The following is a 23,541-nucleotide window of genomic DNA, read 5'->3' on the forward strand; positions in this document are numbered from 1 at the left end:
ATCTGCAGCCTGAAACTTTTGGTTTTAGGATTGAATGCACTTAGCTGCTTCTTTATTGGATCCTTATTTTGCTCACTATTTAGTGAAAGACTTAACCTCCAGTGTGCTGTCTCTCTGCACTGGTCTCAGAACAGTTCAAAATGCTCCTCATTTTCATCCTAACGCCATATAAAGCCTCTGAAAGCAAGTTTTTCAGCTTTTGGATGAACCTATTTATTCTCAATGTGAAAATGCACAGTAAATGTATAGGAATGCATTTCCTATACATTTACTAATGTTAATGAATAGAATTGTATTGCAAAGAGATAGCAAGATTAAACATAAATTAAATAACAAAATTTTGTTAGCGCTACATCCAGAGGAGTGCTTCGAGGACATTGGCAGCATGCTTTTGTGTCATGTAACTTGGTGCAGAAGTGAACAGGTTTCAGGCAGTTTTTATTCATTTAAATCATACGTTGCATATAGTCAGGGGCGTAGTTGTCAGGGGGGATGGGAGAGGTAACCCCTCCAATAACCAAAACAAGCAAGTACAACCCCCAATATGTATACCATGATCAATGGAAATATGTAAATGCTTCACGTGCAGCCCCCCCCCCCACACACCTTCAAAATTGGCCCCATTTATTTCCATTTTAAGTGCCTCACTGTGACTTTGATTTTGCTTTTATGAAAGAAAATGAGGGACGAGTCCAAATAATTTTTTGTGGTAATCAATATTATGCCACAAATTCTGTTGGTTGATCTTAATGGGTATTGAACATGAGTTCATAAAAGCAATGTACTGTAGCATACTACTGAAACTACCATTTTTACTATTTTTAAAGAAAATTGGTGACAGTATACATATATAGGATGCAGTTTGCAGAAATCAGCGTGCTAGTATTCCATTACGAGCATAGCAGTTGAATGCTGACCTAGCATCTTTTTTTTAAAAGCACCATTTAAATAAGTTTATTGAAAAGGACTGCCACATGCCTGAAATAAAAAGTAGTAACCTCTTTCTCTTCCTTCCTTCCTTTTTATCAGCCAGACTAAGCCTAAGACTTTTTTCAGTCAGCACTCCAAGATTCAGGAGAAGTCAGTGGCAGCCTAAGAAGGATTTGAGACATTAGACGGACTTGAACGGAAAAGAGGACAAGTGTCGTCCATGTATTACAGCTGCCCTACTTTGATAGCATGCTTAGCTCTTTAATTGCTCCAGGAAAATCTGCCCTCACTGTCATTTACCATTTAATAGTAGGCTTCTGCAATCTGGAGTGGGTTAGATGTTCATTTCTGAACTAAAGAGAATAAAACAAATAAAAGTGCACTGAAGGGGGAGAGTTTCTGGGAAGTTTTTTTGGGAAATGAGGGCATATTCACTCCTCAGGGAGGGAATCCAGTGCACAGTATGGGAGAGGATGCTGAGCAAGAGCCATCCTCTCAGTTGCACTGCCCAGAGCGGAAGAAGAGAAGCAGCAAGTCATTACTAAGTATAGAACTGAAACCACTGGAGGTTCATCCCATTGGGCACACCCACAGCCAAACAGCCTTCAATGATGACATCCTCTGGGGGACAGAATGGGTCATGGGCTCTGTCAAAATTGCCCCAATAACTAGATTAAACCAGACAATCTGAATATATGAGTCAGCAGAGTACGGAATAACTAATTAGCTTAATCCATGAATCACTACACATCATTCTTTGCTTTGCCCTCCAGATGCGTCTGTCCTCATTTGCAAAATATTTTAATTCTTTCATGGCATAGAGTATATGATATCGCTAATATGGCTTCCAGTTGAGTTGAAATTGGGTATCTGTTGTAAAAATAACTAAATAAATAAAATCTGCCACCCCGCACCACTAGGAGAATCTACAGTAGCTATCCGATACTTCCCTGTTGAAGAAAAAGATTATACCAGCATAAACTGGTTAGCTGGTCTTTCAGCCTGGTCAGGCTGGCCAGTCTGCTGATTTTAGAGGAATTTGGGACACTTTTCAGCTAGTCAGGCTTGAAGACTTACTGGCTGACCACCAGCTTGACCAACTGAGTAAGACCATCTTAAACCAGCTTTTACCAGCAAAGCATTTTAGACTGTTTTAAACAGTTAATTCCTTCTGGATAACCCCAAGGGTCACTTTTGGTCAGATATCCACTCTGTCCAAGATTAGTATTTTTATAATGTCAGTATTTCTAAGCTTTCCAAGCTCTCACTGGCAGTTTAGTCTAGTAATGGTAGCTGGACTACTGGATGGTCAGCATTAAACTCATGTCTCTTAGGCCCTGAATGGTCTCTGCTCCTCTGTCCTGATTTACCACAGCTTCTCTCATAGGGCATGGGAAAACAGCATGAGCTCATGTCGTCAGAGCCATTAAAGTCAAAGGATCACTTTCCTTAAATGGATACGTTTCTTACATAACTGTCAAAACCACAGTCTCTCTTGTCTAGATCAATATATACATTTTCAAAGATGGTTGAAGGATAAAGTTTATTTTTATTTATTTTTTATTTCTCTTTAAACAAAGTCAGGCTTTTCCTTCTGTGGTGCTTTTGATCTATACCACAGTAATGAATGATTAACTTTTTAATATACCATGTTACAACATTCCATGGTATGTGGCACGGAATGGTATGGAATATTATTCCTAGATGTATATGAATGGTACCACAAGGGTAATTCACATGAAACCTATCAAGAAAATGTCCTGGTCCTATTTTACTCCAAAAATAAAATAAAATTTTGCATATAGAAAATTAAGTCTTTTTTTTTGTGTGTGCCAAAAACAATAAAGCATTTTTTCATCATAGGTCTCTATTGGCACAACCTTTTATTTTTTCAAAAAATCCTTGTACAACAGTGTCTTTTTAAGGTTATACAGTAAAAGTAAAGAAAATGACATGAGAGATGTGTTACGGTAATGAGAATCATTATTGAAAACAATGCGATAAGTAAAAGTTAAATGCCCAGACATGTTACAGTAATAAGAAATGGAGGGTAAAATGTGTTTAAGTGTCCCTAAAATAATGTAATAATGCAAATAAATGTAATGGTCCTTAATATAGGCTTCATTTTAGGGATGCACCAATGTATCCACTGAAATTTATCGGCCGATTATGGACCAAACTAAAACCATCAGCAAATTGGTTTTAAGCGATATTTTATTTCTAATTAATTTTCTTCACACTTTGTTAAAAACTCTGAATTCAAATGCAGGAATAATGATAGCCAGCAAATGTATAGGGTTGGCACTCCTAAGAACATGTAATATTTAATTTATAACCATTCTTCTTCTTACATTAATGAGGAAAAAAATTTTGTTACAGATGTGACAGTTGTAAAAGCAGCACTTACATTTATGCATTTGGCAGACGCTATTATCCAAAGCGACTTACAGTGCACTTATTACAGGGACAATCCCCCCAGAACAACCTGGAGTTAAGTGCCTTGCTCAAGGACACAATGGTGGTGGCTGTGGGGATCAAACCCACAACCTTCGGCTTACCAGTTCAGTGCTTTAGCCCACTACGCCACCACCATAATTATTATCTTCTTAATAGAAGACTTCTATTCTGTTCATCTGTTAAGGCTACACAATTGATTGAGTTAAGATTAAAATCACAATATGGTATTGCACAATAACTAAACCTTGAAAGATTAAAAATAGACTGTATTCAGTGCTTCAGTCCGCATTGTTTAAGCAAGTGGCCCCCCTAGTGGTGTGTATGCCATTATCCATTATACCACAATTGAACACAACTGGGCATTTCGTTCATTTGGTAACTTTTTATTTTTGTGGAATTGTCCAACATATGTATCAAATGATTTTGTGATGTTTTTTTTATGTTGTTTTTAATGGCAAAAATAGAAAAATTTATATTGGTGCATCCCTACTTCATTTTATTTATGCAAAATCAAATTGTTTCATTGATTTGGGGTTAAAATGACCAGGGCAATTTTTTTTACAGGTTTTGTGAGAATCACCCAGGTACTTCAAAGAATACCATGGTGTCTGAAAAACATGGTAAAACCATGGTACAGTATGCTCTGGTAAATTTTGTTAGTCTCTTTATTAATTATTATTCTAAATGGCCATATAGTTATATAATTATATTTTCTAAGCAATATTGGCTCTAAATACAGCATTGACAGGGTTGGGGAGTAATGTAATACATGTAATGGGATTACACATTTAAAATACAAAATATTAGTATCTGTTTTCCACTAGTTACAATTCAAATCATTGGTAATTAGAATATAGTTACATCAAAAAGTATTTTGATTACTGAAGAGATTAATTTGCATTTTATTGTCATTTGTTTCATTTTATATTTATATATGATAATAGATATGATGTGATCCAAAGTGCATTTGAACAGCAGTGAAACACACACTTATGATGTGTTACATTCATACGAGCAGACAGAGAAGTAAGTTTAAAGAAAGTTTGGAGCAGAAGAAATAGAAATAAAAGCTAAAATGCTATTTCTAGCCATTTTACATGCACATGTTATCAGGAACAATCATGTTTTTTATCAAGAAAATTCACATTGGATCATAATTTCTTTTTTTTTTCTGTTAAGATAAAAAAATCGTATTCTTGATAATAAAAAATTCCAATTATATTGATCTTGTTTTAGAAAAAACAATGCATAAAATATTTAGGTTTTTCAGAGAATGTATTTAGCATGTGTATTTTGTAGTCAAATCAAGTGAAAAAAATCTATCAGTGCTGAAGAAGTAATCCAAAGGATTTATAATAAATGACTGACCTTGAGTAATCTAACGAAATACGCTACAAATGACATTTTACAGCTTGGATTCTGTAATCTGTAGTGGAATACATTTAAAAAGTAACCCTCCCAACCCTGAGTATTGAGAATTTAAATTATAAATACTGTAGCTTGGATTTGTTATGTGTTGAATGTTGCTGTGGAGCCCTGTTTCATGATGTAATGGTGTTGTTGTCATGGGGTTGTGTCACATGACGGCACTAGCTTGATAGATTTTGAGTAGAGTAGATAATAGCTAATTGTCTTCTAGCAGATAAAGTCGAATCTTCAGGCTTAGTTCCCTCTTCCCATTGTTGTCGGTTTGTATGGGCTGTGTCACTCAAATGACATCCTCAGTTATCAGTACTCAAATGACTACTAAATGATTACAAGAAAGGACAAATTAAAGGATGACATTTTTTAATGATATGGTATTGCCTAACTGGTCTAAATAATAAGTTAATGATGTAAATGAAGGATGAAAAGTACACAAAGTATCAGCTTGAAATGTTTTGATTTAAATTATGAATCTTTTGAGAGACAGCACACTGGAGGTTGTGTGGCTAAATCTTAATGAATTGTCTGCAAGGAAAAGTAATGATTAAGAAACAGAAAATACCGACACTGAATGCTGATTGGATGAACCATGTTTTAAGCTGTTGTAAAATTACTGTGAACGCAAACCGGTCAACACACATTCTATATTGATGTGTCCGGTTACTTCATTGGCAACTACAAATAGTCAGGTAATAAACTATATTACTTGGTGGAAGCATTATTTATTCTGATAATTATTAATAATATATAAAGTTTAGTTAAATTATGTTTCATTTGTTTAGTTTAAAAACTGTTTATTGAACATTGGCATTCAATTGGCATTTTTATTCTAGTTATGTTGCCTTAACAGATCTTGCCTTGGATCTTAATCCAAGATGGCGGCGCGGTAGCATGCAGCGACCACTACGGATCCAAAATGGTGCTATTTTAGTTACTTAGCCCAACTTTTACGGCACATGGACATCGGAGCAACTGGTGTTCGTGTTTACCATCGCCAGACACTGCTCAAATATAAGACTCATGTAAAAACCAAGCTGCATGATGATCTGCAGGAGAAGCTACGTGACCTCTGCTTGCTGCGGATACCAGGCCTCCAGACCTTGCCGTCGCCTGATGCTGGTGACCGGGGGAGAGGACGTCATAATTGGTGTGCGAGGAAGCGGAAACGCGGCGAGAGGGCGGGGGTCCATGCTAGGCAAAAAACAAACCCTATACGGCCGGCTCTCCCGTCTATCCTGCCCTCAAATGTTTGATCCCTGGACAATAAACTGGACTACATCCGACTCCAGCAGACTACGCAGGGTGAGTTTAGAGACTGTTGCGTATTTGGTTTCACGGAGACGTGGCTCAGCGACAGAGTTCCGGACGCCACCATTCAGCTAGAACTCATGGTGGTGGCTTGTGTGTTTACATCAACACAGAATGGTGCAAGAACTCTATGCTAGTCTCTAGCTACTGCTCATTACTGTTGGAGCTTGTGACTGTTAGATGCACACTTTTTTATTTACCACGGGAATTCACCACTGTCATTATAACTGGAGTTTACATTCCCCCCAACGCTAATGCTAAGGAAGCGCTCTGTGAACTGTATGGGTCTATTAGCGAACTGCAGAGCGCTCAACCTGACGGACTGTTTATTGTTTGACGGAGATTTCAACCATGCGAATCTCAAGACAGTGCTCCCTAAATTCCATCAGTATGTGGACTTTGCAACGAGAGGGGTGAACACGCTTGATCTTGTTTACACAAACATCCCAGCCGCATACCAGGCGGAGCCCCGCCCCCACCTCGGCTACTCAGACCACATCTCTGTTATGCTAATCCCAGCATACAGACCGCTCGTCAGGCGCACAAAACCGCTTCAGAAGCAGGTGAAAACCTGGCCAGCAGGAGCCATCTCTGCTCTTCAGGACTGTTTTGAGTGTACTGACTGGCACATGTTCAGGGAGGCTGCAACATATGGTGCGACTACCAACTTGGAGGAATACACAGTATCAGTGATCAGCTACATCAGCAAGTGCACTGATGATGTCACTTTCTCCAAGACAATCACCACACGCTCCAACCCCGCTCAGAGCAGGTGACAAGGCGGCCCTAAGAACAGCGAGTGCCAAACTGTCCCGGGCCATCAGAGAAGCAAAGCGCGCATACGCCCAGAGAATACACAGTCACTTCCAGGACAGCGGCGACTCACTGCGCATGTGGCAGGGCATCCAGGCCTTCAACAACTACAGGACACATCAGATGCCTTTGACAAAGATGCCTCCCTTCCAGAAGCACTGAACAACTTCTACCCCTCCTCCCAACGACAAGGTGCTCTGTCTTACCACGGCTGATGTGAGGAGAAAACTATGTAGATTCAACCCACTGAAGGCTGCTGGATCAGACAACATTCCTGGCAGTATGCTAAGAGGATGTGCAGACCAGCTGGCAGATATTTTTACCGACATCTTTAACATCTTTCTGAGCAGCGCTGTCGTTCTAACGTGCAAGGCCACCACCATCGTCACCATGCCAAAGCAGTATTCAGCGTCCTGCCTCAATGACTACCATCGCACTCACACCCATCATCATGAAGTGCTTCGAGAAGCTCGTCATGTGGCACATTAAGACACAGCTGCCCCCCTAACTGTATCCACTGCAGTTTGCGTATCGTCCCAACCGTTCAACAGACGACACCATCGCCACCACCCTCTATCTGGCCCTCACGCACCTAGATAAAAAGGACACATACGTTTGAATGCTATTCATAGACTTCAGCTCAGCATTCAACACAATCATTCCTCAGCATCTGGAAAGCTGAACCTACTGGGCCTGGACACCTCCCTCTGCAACTGGATCCTGGACTTCCTGACTGGGAGACCTCAGTCAGTCCGGATCGGGAACAGCATCTCCACCACCATCACACTGAGCCCTGGGGCCCCCCAGGGCTGTGTGCTCAGTCCACTGCTGTTCACGCTGCTGACGCACGACTGTACAGCAATGGACAGCTCGAACCACATCATCAAGTTCGCCGATGACACGACCGTGGTGAGTCTCGTCAGTAAGAACGATGAGTCAACACACAGAGAGGAGGTGCAGTGGCTAACGGACTGGTGTAGAGCCAACAACCTGTCTCTGAATGTGGACAAAACAAAAGAGATGATTGTTGACTTTAGGAGAGCACAGAGTGACCACTCTCCACTGATCATCGACGGCTCCTCTGTGGAGATCATCAAGCGCACCAAATTCCTTGGTGTTCACCTGGTGTAGAACCTCACCTGGTTCCTCAACACCAGCTCTATTACCAAGAAAGCCCAGCAGCATCTCTACTTTCTTCAAAGACTGAGAAAAGCACATCTCCCACATACCTGTACACATACAACTTTTGCACATGTCCAGAGTTGCAGCCAGGTCACTTATACCTGGCTGCTACCTCAATAACTGCTATGTCCATAGAACACTATTTCATAGTATGTTATGTTTACATTTGGCATTTTTAGAAAGTGTCATCTTTTTGCACTACTCGGATTACAAATGTGTACTGGTCGGCGCTGCACTGTCTGTTACTGTGCCTATTGTCCTGTTCCTTTTAGTAATTTATTGTACTGTCCCATAATTTTTTGCACACGTTTGCATGTGCACTTTATGTAGAAATGTTATTTAGTCTGTGTAGTCTCATGTGGTTCTGTGTTTTTCCTATGTTGTTTTTATGTAGCATAATGGTCCTGGAAGAACGTCTCATTTTGCTGTATAGTGTACTAACTGTATATGGTTGAACGACAATAAAAACCACTTGACTTGGCTTGACAAAGCTTAACAATGCTGAATTTCTGCTTTGCAGTCTTCTAGACCTGAGAAAAATGGATTGGATGGATGATTTGCTTGTTAGGTTTATACACCCTTGTAAGGGTGCTATATGTCACCAATGGAATCGTTGACCCGGTCACCTGCAGTGTGATAAGGTCTTTTTTGTTTCTTGTTTTCTTTTAAAATTAGGTGAGACCTGTTAGACCAGATCATGCGAGACCAGTTATGAGAGAAAAGAGAGAGGCAGTTGGGAGAGCACACAACCTCCGCAGAGCTGTGGAGATCCAGGAACAATAGACTTGTTTTACTTGAACAAAGAAGTTGTCATGGTATTTTCCTTCCACTCTCTGGGGCAGAATACTCTAATTTAGTTAAAAAGCCGAGTAATATCATACACAGATGTGATGTGTAGGTTATGGCCAATAGCCAACTTTATTCACAGCAATAGCCTTTTTACACACGTGCTTCATACAGGGCAACTGTCCATAATTATCTCTCTCTCGAACTGTCGTCACCGGCCGCCTTTATCCCTTACACGCCCCATCAGGCTGATTGGGGACTGGGAGCGCATCATTCCAGCCTGGCCCTGCCCTTCTCAGCTTCACAATAATATACTAATTTCCGCATTTCCGTGAGTAAAAGTTATATTTAAATGACAAAAGTATTTATACATCATATTAGAACTTTGATTAAAAAAATAATTGTACAACAGCAACTTTTTTACTGTAATACCAGACTGTGTTAGGACAATGAGAATCATCAATGAAAACAATGAGAACAGTTAAAGAAACATCTGGACGTGTTACATTATTGAGAATTAGGGGTAAAATGTGCTTAAGTGTCCTGGAAATATCAAAAGAGAGTATATTTATTTTTTGTTTTTTTGTTTGGTGGTAAATATGACCAGAACATGTTCTTGACAGGTTTCATGAGATTCACCATTCACAATCATGCAATGATATTAAGAAAATTAGATATTCTTAAAAAATATATAAACCTAATTCATAAATAATTAAATAATTCATTAACCTAACCCAGAAACCTGCAGTTATCAGATTAGATAGAGTTTATATACTGTAACATATGAAACATTTTGGCTGATTTATGAGCTTTTTAAATACTGTTGATCACTTGGATTATAGGTTTTTGACATTTCATTAAATTAGGCCCTCAGAAGTATAGCTAAAACACACACACACACACACACACACACACACACACACACACACACACACACACACACACACACACACACACACACATGTTTGGTTTCCATGTTTTATGGGGACTTTCCATAGACATAATGGTTTTTATACTGTACAAACTTTATATTCTATCCCCTAAACCCAACCGTACTCCTAAACCTAACCCTCACAGAAAACTTTCTGCATTTTTACATTTTCAAAAAACATAATTTAGTATGATTTATAAGCTGTTTTCCTCATGGGGACTGACAAAATGTCCCCACAAGGTCAAAAATTTCGGATTTTACTATCCTTATGGGGACATTTGGTCCCCACAAAGTGATAAATACACGCTCACACATACACACACACACACACACACACACACACACACACACACACACACACACACACACACACACACACACACACACACACACACACAGTTTATTGCAACAGGGAAATATCTGAGATGTTTTTGTTGAGGCTCTAGATAGAATGCCAATTGCCACACTTGTACTGAGTAAAAAATGCCATTAAATATGAAAAAGTTTAACCACAATCCTAAATAGCCTGCATTAGCTCTGCATAGATGTTGGCCATTAGAGCCACAGTCAGTTATTCTCTTCCACCAACACAGTGGCTTTACAGTAGTGGATCTGACAGCACTGCCAAGAATCCATCTAGCCAATCTCCCCTCTCTTTCTAACAAAATGGACGAACTACTTCTCACCCGCAAAAATAAGGACTTTGCAAATTCAGCCGCATTGTGCTTCATGGAAACCTGGCTGAGTGAAACAATACTGGACAGCGCATTACATATACTGGGCTTCCAGCTGTTCAGAGCAGATCGCACCACAGAGTTAACAGGGAAAACGAGAGGCGATGGAACGTGTTTTTACATCAACGAATGTTGGTGAACAGATGTAACAATGCTGAAGATATGCTGTCCTAATTTAGAGACGCTCTTCATAAACTGTAAGCCTTTCTAGTGGGAGTTTTCCTTGTGTATTCTTGTGAGTGTTTATATTCCTCCACGTGTGTGTGTGAGCGCAGCGTTGCAACAGCTGGCTAATCAGATCACAGACATGGAACAAACAAACTCACTTATTATTATTCTTGGGGCAAATCTCACACGTGAGATCAACTACCCAAATACAGACAGCACATTACATGCCCCACTACAGACAGAAATACACTGGATCATTGCTACACAAAAATAAAGGATGCATATTGCTGTGTCTCCTGAGCAGATTTTTGACTCACTGATCACTGTTTGGTTCATCTTCTTTCTAAACCTGTAGAAAGGACTGTAAATAGATGGACCAATGAAGCAGAGCTGGAACTACAAGCCTGCTTTGACTGCACTGATTGGAGTATTTTTGAGGCTGCAGCCACAGACCTGGACAAGCTTCTGTGAGGATAAGTGCATTCCCGCTAGGACTTATTTAACATACAAAAACAACAAACCGTGGTTTACAGCAGAACTCAGGCAGCTCAATCAGGCCAAAGAGGATGCTTACAGAAGTGGGGATAAAATCTTTTATAATCAGGCCAAAAACAGATTGACAAAGGAGATCAGAGTGGCTAAAAGAAGCTATTCTGAAATGACCCTCCATAAGTGTGGAGAGACCTACTAAAAGACACCATCCCCCAACACTGTAGAGAATCAACAGTTGGCTGACAACCTAAATGTGTTTTACTGTCGATTTGAAAGGCCTAATCTTGCACCCCACACCCGCTCTGACCTTCACAGCACACAAATATTTACACTTCCTTTAACCCCTCTCCTCACCTCTCCTGCTACTCTACCCGCAGTTAAGATCTGTGAAGAGGATTTGTGCCAGGTATTCCAGAAACAGAAGACAAGAAAAGCACAGGGACCAGACATTGTTTCACCCACTTGTCTAAAATCCTGTGCTGACCAGCTGGCCACCATCTTCACACAGATCTTAAACAGATCACTGGAGCTGTGTGAAGTTCCCTGCTGCTTCAAACACTCCACATTCATCCCTGTCCCAAAGAATCTCAAGATCAAAGGACTTAATGACTACAGACCTGTTGCTCTGACATCTGTGGTCATGAAGTCATTTGAGAGACTGGTGTTGGCCCACCTGAAGGATTTCACTGAACCCTTTCTGGATCCCCTGCAGTTTGCAAACAGGTCTGTGGATGATGCAGTCAATATGGGACTGCATTACATACTTCAACATCTAGACAGACCAGGGACTTATGTAAGGATATTATTTGTTGACTTCAGTTTGGTTTTTAACACCATCAACCCACTCTCTTATGGACTAAATTAACCCAGCTCTCGGTTCCTGCCTCTATCCGGGAGTGGATCACCAGCTTTCTGGCAAACAGGCAGCAGCTAGTGAGAATGGGTAAATTCACCTCCAGCACATGTACAATCAGCACTGGTGCCCCCCAGGGATGTGTACTTTCCCCACTACTCTTCTCCCTGACACAGATGACTGCACCTCCAAGGACCCCTCTGTTAAGCTCCTGAAGTTTTCAGACAACACTACAGCTATCGGCCTCATCCAAGATGCCGATGAGTCTGCATACTGAAGGGAAGTTGAACAGCTGGCCGTCTGGTGCAGTCAAAACAAACTGGAGCTGAACACACTCAAAACAGTGGAGCTGATAGTGGACTTCAGGAGGAATACCGCATTGACCCTGCTCACCATTCTGAACAGTACTGTGGCAGCAGTGGAGTCATTCAGGTTCCTGTGCACTACCATCTCGCAGGACCTGAAGTGGGAGACCAACATAGACTAAATTTTGAAAAATGCCCAGCAGAGGTTGTACTTCTTTCGCCAGCTGAGGAAGTTCAACCTGCCACACGCTCTGCTGATACAGTTCTACTCAGCAGTCATTGAGTCTGTAATTTGCTCTTTTTTAACTGTCTGGTTTGGTTCAGCTACCAAGTCAGACAACAGAAGACTTCAAAGGATAATTCAGACTGCTGAGAGGACTATTGGTGCTCCCCTACCCAGCTAGAACTGTACACACGAAAAGGGCTGGTAAAATCACTCTGAGCACCAGAACAGTCAGGTACAGGAACATTTAAAACTGCCCCCAAATATATTCCTTTTGTCAATACTACCATGTGCGATATTCAATCCATGCGTTCTTACTTATATCCATATTTAATTTATATTCTTTAACATATCTTACCTCTTTTTCAATACATTACATCACCTGCACATAACTGTATATCTGTATATAAAGTCAACATTATTACAACATTATGTATATTTCTTTATTTTTATGTCACTATATGTATATATGTTTTAATGTTTATGTTTGTATGTATGTATGTACACTCACCTAAAGGATTATTAGGAACACCATACTAATACTGTGTTTGACCCCCTTTCACCTTCAGAACTGCCTTAATTCTACGTGGCATTGATTCAACAAGGTGCTGAAAGCATTCTTTAGAAATGTTGGCCCATATTGATAGGATAGCATCTTGCAGTTGATGGAGATTTGTGGGATGCACATCCAGGGCACGAAGCTCCCGTTCCACCACATCCCAAAGATGCTCTATTGGGTTGAGATCTGGTGACTGTGGGGGCCATTTTAGTACAGTGAACTCATTGTCATGTTCAAGAAACCAATTTGAAATGAATCGAGCTTTGTGACATGGTGCATTATCCTGCTGGAAGTAGCCATCAGAGGATGGGTACATGGTGGCCATAAAGGGATGGACATGGTCAGAAACAATGCTCAGGTAGGCAGTGGCATATAAACGATGCCCAATTGGCACTAAGGGGCCTAAAGTGTGCCAAGAAAACATCCCCCACACCATTACACCACCACCAGCAGCCTGCACAGTGGTAACAAAGCATGATGGATCCATGTTCTCATTCTGTTTACGCCAAATTCTGAATCTACCATCTGAATGTCTCAACAGAAATCGAGACTCATCAGACCAGGCAACATTTTTCCAGTCTTCAACTGTCAAATTGTAGCCTCTTTTTCCTATTTGTAGTGGAGATGAGTGGCACCCGGTGGGGTCTTCTGCTGTTGTAGCCCATCCGCCTCAAGGTTGTGCGTGTTGTGGCTTCACAAATGCTTTGCTGCATACCTCGGTTGTAACGAGTGGTTATTTCAGGCAAAGTTGCTCTTCTATCAGCTTGAATCAGTCGGCCCATTCTCCTCTGACCTCTAGTATCAACAAGGCATATTCGCCCACAGGACTGCCGCATACTGGATGTTTTTCCCTTTTCACACCATTCTTTGTAAACCCTAGAAATGGTTGTGCGTGAAAATCCCAGTAACTGAGCAGACTGTGAAATACTCAGACCGGCCCGTCTGGCACCAACAACCATGCCACGCTCAAAATTGCTTAAATCACCTTTCTTTCCCATTCTGACATTCAGTTTGGAGTTCAGGAGATTGTCTTGACCAGGACCACGCCCCTAAATGCATTGAAGCAACTGCCATGTGATTGGTTGATTAGATAATTGCATTAATGAGAAATTGAACAGGTGTTCCTAATAATCCTTTAGGTGAGTGTATGTATATATGTATATATGCATTTCACTGTAAGTTTCTGTCACAATAACAAATTCCTTCTGTGTGTAAGCATACTTGGCAATAAAGCTCATTCTGATTCTGATTCTGACTTAACATCCGACCTTGCCTAAAAGCGCAACTCTAAACATGAGTGTTGTTATGATTTATATGTCGATAAATTCACCACACACAAAACATGAATTGCTTATTTTAGCTTTTTTTGGGCTTGTTTTTCCAGCAATTGGTATTTCACCCACTCCTTAGCGCACAGTAATGTCACTTTAAAGAGAACATTATTAACCATATTTTTATTTTGTTCTAACCAGTAACCTTTTGGAAAGGAGGCTGCAGAACTACTGAACCAGAACGAAAAAATACAGTTTTTGCTCAGAACGAACAAAATGAAAAACATTTAGTTTTTAATCCCTGATTTTGACAATGGTGAATGTTGTAATGTATCATACTCATATGTCTCAATGAAATTTTGATATGGAGATAAAGTTGATCATTTCTAATGGTATTGTTACCTGAGTTCAAACCTTTCTGCACTGCATACAGTAGATGACACAGTGGCATAAAAGTGAACATATATAAACGGTGATTGAATATATGACTTTTGCGGCTGACTCCACAGCACAAGGGTCCTGCCCTTGGACACACTCTTTCGTCACTCTTCTTACTCTCTTCTAAAATTCCTTCTCTTCTCCTCTTTACCTGGCACTTTCCTAAAATTAAGATGGTAGGCTACTAATCTTCTTGCTGGTAAACTGGCAGAGGAATTTCAAAAGAAATGAGCTCACTTGACTACCATTTCCCTCAGCATTACATCTGAAACCATTTCTGAAGGGGGGGGATTGCCCCCCTTTAGATGCCTCATATTGTTGGGGATTTTTTCCACTTTGTAATCATGACACTAAGATATTCAATATTTTATAATAATATTAATAATAATAATTATAATTAGTCTGTTTTATGTTTCTATCAGTTATCTCATTTGGTATCTCATGGACCTGTTTTCTTAATTATACCTTTTATTTTAAACAACTCTTATGCATTATGATGCTTCTATTCAGTCACTTGTTTCCCAGCCAGGTGCAATGTAATCTATCCAGTAATGTGCTAACTTACATTTATTGTTGTTCTTTGCAGATACTTTATTATGTATTTCATTTATTTTTTCCATTAATGTTATATTCTTATTTTAAATGCATTAATTTTTTATAATACATAACAATATAACATCTTTATAACATAACTAGTATGTGCCTCACATCAAAACTGTTGACGATGTTGATGATTCTTTTCAATTGCGCTTGCTCCCTGGTCCAGTTCTTAATGGCAAAACTAAAAAGTAATCAGAAAAGGAAGATGAATGACTTAAAGCTGCTATAGCGAGCAGCCCCCTCTGTTGGTCAAAATAAACAGCACATGGGAGCCTGGGTAGTTCAGTGGTAAAAGACGCCGGCTACCACTTCAGGAGTTCGCTAGTACAAATCCTAGGGCATGCTGAGTGACTCCAGCCAGGTCTCCTAAGGCTAAGCAACCAAATTGGCTCAATTGCTAGGGAGGGTAGAGTCACATGGGGTATCCTCGGTGGATGCCACGGTGGATGGCATGAAGCCTCCACACGCACTATGTCTCCGTAGCAATACGCTCAACAAGCCACGTGATAAGATGCACTGGTTGACGGTCTCAGACGCCGAGGCAGCTGGGATTCCTCCTCTGGATTGAGGCATGCCAAATTGGGACAAAAAGGGGGAAAATAAATAGATAAATAAATAAAAATAAACAGCACATGATTAACCATGTTGCCGGTAGGCTTCAATAGGCTATGTATTTTCACTTGGCGGACTGTTTTGAATGTGTAATAAAATGGGGATATTTCCGGGGACAGCTCAAGTCCAGACTGTGAAAAATTGGGACTGTCCCTGGAAAACAGGGATGTTTGGTCACCCTAATTCAGGGTGAACAGCTCTTATCAGTCCAGTTGTGATATTACTCATTCACACTCTACACGCAGATCTGATTGGATGTTCTTGCATGAGGGCCTCTATGACATCATAACTATGTGTCTGTGTACTCAGTATTTGTCTTTGTGTGCATGCACAGGCACGCGAGGAAAGGCACTCACAGAGAAAAATAAAAGATGATCAAACAAAGAAAAGAAAGGCAGTCACATCTCATATCTCACACAATCTTACGTGCCTCTCTTGAGACCACTGTCATCAGTATGGATTTTAGCCTTCCTCAGATGCTCAATAAGGCACTCTCTTATGGTTGGCCACAGTGCATCTGATCTCAGCCCTTTCCCTTTATTAAATAAATGTTGCCATAGCTTACTCTCTCTGGAAGAACCATGCTATTGCTGGAGGAACCAACTTTTGGGAAAATGAAAAGCACTGTGTTTCTGTATGCAAGTATTATTATTTTTAAAAAGAAAGCTATCTGGCATGTAATATATATTACTCCCAAGCCTACCTTGCTGAAAAAATAATAAGCAGGTTTGCTACTTTTTTTGCTTGACTCTCAGCCTAGTCAGGCTGGTCTGTTTTGCTGGATTCAGAGGGACTTGGGGGACTTTTCAGCTGGTCAAACTGGTCGGTTTGCTGGTTTTAGAAAGGTTTGGGGGACATTTTATAGTCAGGCTTTTCTGTTTGCTGGTTTTTGAAGCTATTTTGTCCACTTTCAGCTGGTCAGTTTGCTGGTTCTAGAGGGATTTTGGCCACTTTTACCTGGTTAGGCTTGTCTTTTTAGCTGGTTTTAGTGGAGCTTTGGTCACTTTCAGCTGATCAGGCTGGTCTCTTTTCTGGTCTTAAAAGGGGTTTGGACACATTCCGCTGGTAAAGTTTTTCTGGTATTAGAGGGGTTTGAGACACTTTTCAGTTAGTCGGTCTGTTTGCTGGTTTTAGAGGGATTTTAGCCACTTTTAGCTCATCGGGTTGGTCTTTTTCTGCTTTTAGAGGGGGTTTAGACACTTTTCAGCTGGTCTGGATTTTCTATTTGCTGGTTTTAGAGGGGATTTGGACACTTTTCAGCTGCTCAGCCTGGTCTGTTTGCTATTTTTTTTAGAGGGGCTTGGGGAACTTTTCATCTGGTCAGGCTGGTCTGCTTGCTGGTTTTAGAAGATTTTTGGCCACTTTCAGCTGGTCAGTTTGCTGGTTTTAGAGTGGTTTTGGGCACTTTCAGCTGGTCAGGTTGGTCTTTTTTCTTGTTTTAGAAGAGATTTAGACACTTTTCAGTTGGTGAGGATGGTCTGTTTTCTGGTTTTCGAGTGGTTTTGGCCACTTTTAAACTGGTGAGGCTAATCTCTTTGCTGGTTTTAGATTGTTTTTGGAGAATTTCCATCTGGTCAGGCTTGTCAGTTTGCTGGTTTTAGAGGGGTTTTAGCCACCGTATTCTTGTCAGCCTGGGAGACCAACTGGTAGACCAGCTAAACCAGCCTAGTCAGGCTGAGAAACCATCTTAAACCTGCTTTTTTAAACCTGCTTTTTTTTCTTTTCTTTTTTTGGGTATTCAAGTTTCCTATTCACATTCCTCATTGAATCTGGATTGGAGGGAAATGTGCTTTTCTTAAATTATACCCTTCCTCAGAACCAGGCAGGGATTTACTCAGAGGTTGATGAGTGGAAGAAAGAGAGAAAGGAGAGGGGAAATGATTGTCTGAGGGCCACATGTGGTTTCAGGTTTCACCTTCTTTACCTTGGAGCTTTTGATACTTTGCTTTCTCTCTCTCACTCACCCTCTCGTTTTCTTTCTCTCTTTCCCACTCTGCCAGCCACCCCCCCCTTCAAACCACACCAAGCTTCATAAACGGAGCATACTAACGGGAAAAGGAGAGGGAGGCAGTGAAAGGAGAGCACCGTAAGGACTGAACAGAGAGGATTCTCGGCAAAGAAAACTCCTTGCAAGGTAGGTGATCCTGTTTCTTTGATGGATCTCCAGCTGGGTAGACAAAGAGATGGGAAATCTTGTTTCTTTCTTGTTTAAACACTTTAGAGTCTTGCATTTGCTCAAACATCCCTTGCTTTCTGTTCTATGATTTTGTAGTTGCTAGCTACAGCTCAGATTTGAGGTAATGAATGGGTGCCTGTTTGTTTATTTGTGTGCATGTGTGTGCTCGATAATGGAAATGTGATACAAGGTGTCTAGACAGAGATGCATACTATAGATTGTTTTAATACATTTTCTGGAGACCAGAAGAGACAAGGTCAAAATGTATACGATCTTAGAGATATCTTGTCTTGCGGATAAAGGGTAATTGTGCAAGGAATGGGCCTATTAAGCAGTGATTCTTCATCATTGCTATAAGACTGATCAGCATGACTTAAATGTATGTGCTGCTCTAGGGTAAAGGGGAATGCAAAATGAATGGACCTCTTCTGGCAGTGATCCTTGTTTTAGGAGTGATCTAAAAGACCAAACAAAGACATGCACAGGTAGAACCACTGACTCATAAATTATGACTCTTCTTCAAGTGGGCTTCAAGTCAGCAAAAACAGATGAAGAAGAGGTTAGGACAGATGTTCTCTGAGGTCACCCAAATGCCCAGGTGTACAGCACTCAACAGGAATATGCTCTCATCCCTTTAAACAGAGCAAAAACAATAATTACAGACACTTCCTGGGTGGGGATTCACAGTCTTCCCCTATTCTTTTGTGGCAGGGAGAAAGCACCTGCTTTTTTGGAATGCGGTATATGCTAACATCTGGAAAACAAAAATTTTAAAGACTGGAAAAAGGGGGTAATGCTGCTGTATGTTGTTGATATACATCATGCCATTCTGGGTTTAAACCTCTGATTAGCATAAGCCACAAGGCCGCTTAAAAATTTAAATGGGACCATAAACTCCAGAGCTTAATTTTAGCAAGCTTAAAAGCATGAGCGTAGTGGCGAGTGGTGGAGTTGTGGTCCTGGTGTGAATTTTAGACTTGCTAATTTCTATGCTATATTTGGATTTTAGGAGAAATACAAAGATGCTAACTTGCAATTGGAATTGCAGAATGCCATCATCTGCAGAGAAAATGTGCATTCAACTTTGAGGGTTACGAAAAAAAAAAAAATGAAACATCCTGTTCAAACCACTTGCAAAGCAGTGCTAGCAAACTTTGTGTTATAATAACCATTCTCCACAGCAACCTTCACTAAAATGGATAAACAAGAGCATCCATTTTAAAGAGCCACCCTAGAACAACATTGTCTGTAATTGCATGAATCCACTAATTGCAAGTAGATGAAGCTTGTATCATTGTTGCTAATGCATGAAAAGGGTAAAGTCAGTTGGCAAAAACTTGGTTTGGCAGTGACAGTCATCAGATTGGCTGCTCTCTGGACTGGGCTGGAATCCCTTGATGTGACTAGCACAGGGTGAATAGTTGCCTCAATGTCTGGATGGACAGACTTGGCACTGTCCGTTGGATTGGGAGAGGTGAACAAAAAGCTTGAAGATGACAGACGGGAGAGGGGAAGAATACCCCACTTGTGTCCGTGTCTAAGGAGCTTTTCAGTGTTTTTGTGTGGGAGTTTGATGTTTATCTGAGTTTGTGTTAAATTAAAGCTCATTTAGACACACCTCAACCCAAAATACCCTTGCAAAAAGCCTCTCATTGTAACCACTTTGAATCTCACTAATATATATATATATATATATATATATATATATATATATATATATATATATATATATATATATATATATATAATGTAAAAAGTACATTTGTGAGCATACATCTCTCATGTACCTTTATATGCTGAAACAGTTTTTGGGAATGTAAATACCATTGTGTTTATGTGGTAATCATTCAGTACTATGCTATAGTGTATATCAAAGTGCCATGGCATAACCACCTCACACCATCACTGTACCATAGTAGTGCCACAATACTGTTTTGTAAATGTTGTAAGCTAAAGAATCTAGTCATTAAGATTCTAGACAGATATTCTAAAACAGGAGCCAGGGCTAAATAAAAGGCAAAAACTGTTGTTTAATGTAGGTCACAGTGCTGATGAAATGCTGGCTCTGTGAGATGAAACGGCAACTTGTATTGTGTGTTCTTGATTTACTGTGCAAGGCCATCAGGGGTCCTAATTAGCCCCAGCATTATTAGCTATAGCCAGTATCCATAGGCAAATCCCCCATAGCAGACACACACAGCGTAAATTAAAGCCTTCAGCTTGTCTATTCACTGTCTGTACAAGCCACTTACTCCCACCTCTGTCTCTGGAGCATCATTTAGATGGCTAATATGAAAGAGGGAGAGAGCAAAAGAGCAGATTTGGGGTACAGGAAGTAATATCAGGCAGGGATTCTGGAGAGTGGTTTGACAATGGTGGTTTGGTGGTATGGGTCTTTGCACTGTAAAACGCATTTTAATTGCTCTTTGAATAGTCTCGAAAACTGTCTTTCTGCTGGGCTGCTCTCATAGCATGGAAATATCTTTGGCAGGTGTCCAATGTGGGAGCTGTTATGTATAAGTTACGCTCAATTGAAAAATATATTTCCATGTGTACCATCTTTTCTTTAAAAATAGGCACAAAAAAAAAGGGGGACCTGGGTAGCTCAGCGAGTATTGACGCTGACTACCACCCAACCAAATTGGCCCAGTTGCTAGGGAGGGTAGAGTCACATGGGTTAACCTCCTCGTGGTCACTATAATGTGTGGTTCTCGCTCTTGGTGGGGTGCGTGGTGAGTTGTGCGTAGATGCTACATATAATAGCATGGGCCTACACACTCACTACGTCTCTACGGTAACGCTCTCAACAAGCCACGTGATAAGATGCACGGATTGATGGTCTCAGACGTGGAGGCAACTGAGATTCGTCCTATTATTACCGATACTGGTACCGGAATCGGGTTAGATAACGTGCTCATAAACTTGTACTCATGCTCTGATAACGAAAACCGATACCATATGTCCTACAACTTTCATTCCGTAAATATTCAGTGCACAAGTTAAAATCACGTTATATCCTAGTGAGATTATTTAACCACAAAAGCTGTGATTTAATGAGATAAATATATACTTTGCATGTGCTGCATGCTTCAAATGTGAGCGCTTGTGAATGTTTTGCAGACATTTTGTGAAGACACAAGTTCTCATATCTTTTAGATCTCCACCTTTGCTCATACACAGAAAACACCATCATGAGCATCATGCTCTCTGTTTGTAGCAGATGACAGCGAGCAGAGCGCTAATACACTTTGAAGCACAAGGCACATACGACTACATACATATTTAATTAAATAGCAGCCTCTTGTATTTTAATAATCACTTAGAGTCAAGTAGCGACCGGCTTTTCCGATTGAGAAGTTATCGTCTTAACAACACAGAAAAACTTCAAAATAAAAGCGCTGCCAAAAATAAAAGCTAATTTTAAATGGAAAATGTATGACAAAAATAGATCACTATTGTATAGTTATGTAATATTCACTGTAATACTACTACTAATACTACTAATAATAAATCAATAGTAATTGTATTATATTCATGCAATATCTTACATCTGTGATGCTCTCTATGCAGCACTTAATTTGAAAAATATAAATCCAACATTGTTTTTTGGATTATGCTGTGAGATTCTGTTTAAAAGAACTTAACTTAACAAAAATAAGGGGGCATGGTTAGACTACCACCCCTGGAGTCACGAGTTAGAATCCAGAGATTCATCCTTTTCCACCCAGACTGAGCCACTACACCACCACGAGGACTTAGAGCACATTGGGAATTGGGCATTCCTAATTTTAAAAAATAATATGAAATTCTGTTGAAAATTAATTACATTTTCATTTGATTCAGGTTTTAATTAATTAATTTATTGTCTTCCAAACTGGGGTGCACACCTGCGTACCCCACCCAAATCCACTTGGAAAACTCTTGTACACTTTGCAGTTGGTATGAATGCAGTCCATGTTAAATTGTGGAGCTACTCACTACTATTGATGGCATGTAATTTGCATCTTCAGCTTGTCACATTTATTAAAGTATAAAGCATTTCTCATTACTGCTTGTCTCCTAATAAATTGCCTTTGGAGAGCAGCTTGCATTCTATGCATCTCTTCCAAAGCATCCATGGCTAGGGACACATTTCCCCAAAAGTAAAACAGCCAGGAATGGTAACATCCTTTCAGAATAAGATAAGACTAATCGTGTTGCTTGTAGAGACATGCTAATCACACCCCCAGTATGTTGCCTGAGGCAAAGGGAGGAACAAGGCTAGAGTTAAATACCTGTCCGATGAGACGTCAGCAAGATAGAATGCACCATTGTCTAAACATGGCCAGATGTCTTCGGGAGAGAGGTGTTGACATTTTTACCTCGCATACAAGACTCATACAAGTCACAAATACACACACTGGCTTATGAGACACACACAAGAGATGCTCTTTCAGAACCCAATCCATCTGGACATTTGGACTGTTTGTAATCATTTTCTAGACCAGGGAGAAAACCTTTTAATCATTTCCTCTGAACTGCTACTAATCTGACCTGGTCACTGGAGTTCTAGATGAAAAATTACAGAGAGTTCATTATTTTATAGTTATTTATTTATTTTTAATCTCTGCACATGTTGTTACTGAATTATTGCCAAGGAATAGTTTTACTTATGAAAACAGAGAGTTTGCAGTCTATTTGTTAAGAGAGACAGCAAAATTGCACTTGCGATATGGCCACAGGGTGTCAATGTTAAACAAATTGAAGTAAGTATGCATGTTTCACACTGTTTCAAGAAATTTCCATTTATAATTTTACAATACACCAAATATTTCTTTACTGTAAATAGTATCTACATAGGCTCACACAATCTATTATTTTATGCATGTTTTATAAAGGACTTTATTTCATGATCTTTGAGGTAAATTAATGCTTCAAAGAAAACATAAACAAAATAAGACCTACTAAGTCTTGTTTGATAATGTAGCACTTTTTGAGGTGAAATTAAAATGACATTTTAGTGTATGTCAGTAACATTCTGTTCTCTCCTGAACTTTAGGTCACTCTTTGGTTATCAATGTTTAAGCGCAAGCTCAGGCCTCTCTAGGGATACTAAACTTAGCGTCACTATCAATAAGATTAAAGGGTTAGAGCTCTTTGCCCAGTGGGTTATTCCACTCAAGGTAAGTGGCATGTAGCTACAAATAACCTAAATTCCTCCTGTTCATGGAACTTGCCCATACTCGTCCCTTTTAGTCTAACTAAAACTAGGACTAAATAGCATGTATTTCTCCCTGCG

The 23,541-nt window shown here is 40.1% G+C and overlaps 1 protein-coding gene across 1 annotated transcript in view; it reads left to right on the forward strand.

Moving 5' to 3' along the window:
• Positions 1-23,541, forward strand: part of LOC127625826 (pleckstrin homology domain-containing family A member 6-like) — a 134,714-nt gene that overhangs the window by 18,393 nt on the left and 92,780 nt on the right. Inside the window, exon 2 of the mRNA XM_052101219.1 lies at positions 18,088-18,221. The gene's annotated coding sequence lies outside the window, so the exon portion shown is untranslated. The remainder of the gene's footprint in view (positions 1-18,087; positions 18,222-23,541) is intronic.

The sequence above is a fragment of the Xyrauchen texanus genome, chromosome 32 (genome assembly GCF_025860055.1).
Source record: "Xyrauchen texanus isolate HMW12.3.18 chromosome 32, RBS_HiC_50CHRs, whole genome shotgun sequence".
Classification (NCBI taxonomy): Eukaryota; Metazoa; Chordata; class Actinopteri; order Cypriniformes; family Catostomidae; genus Xyrauchen; species Xyrauchen texanus.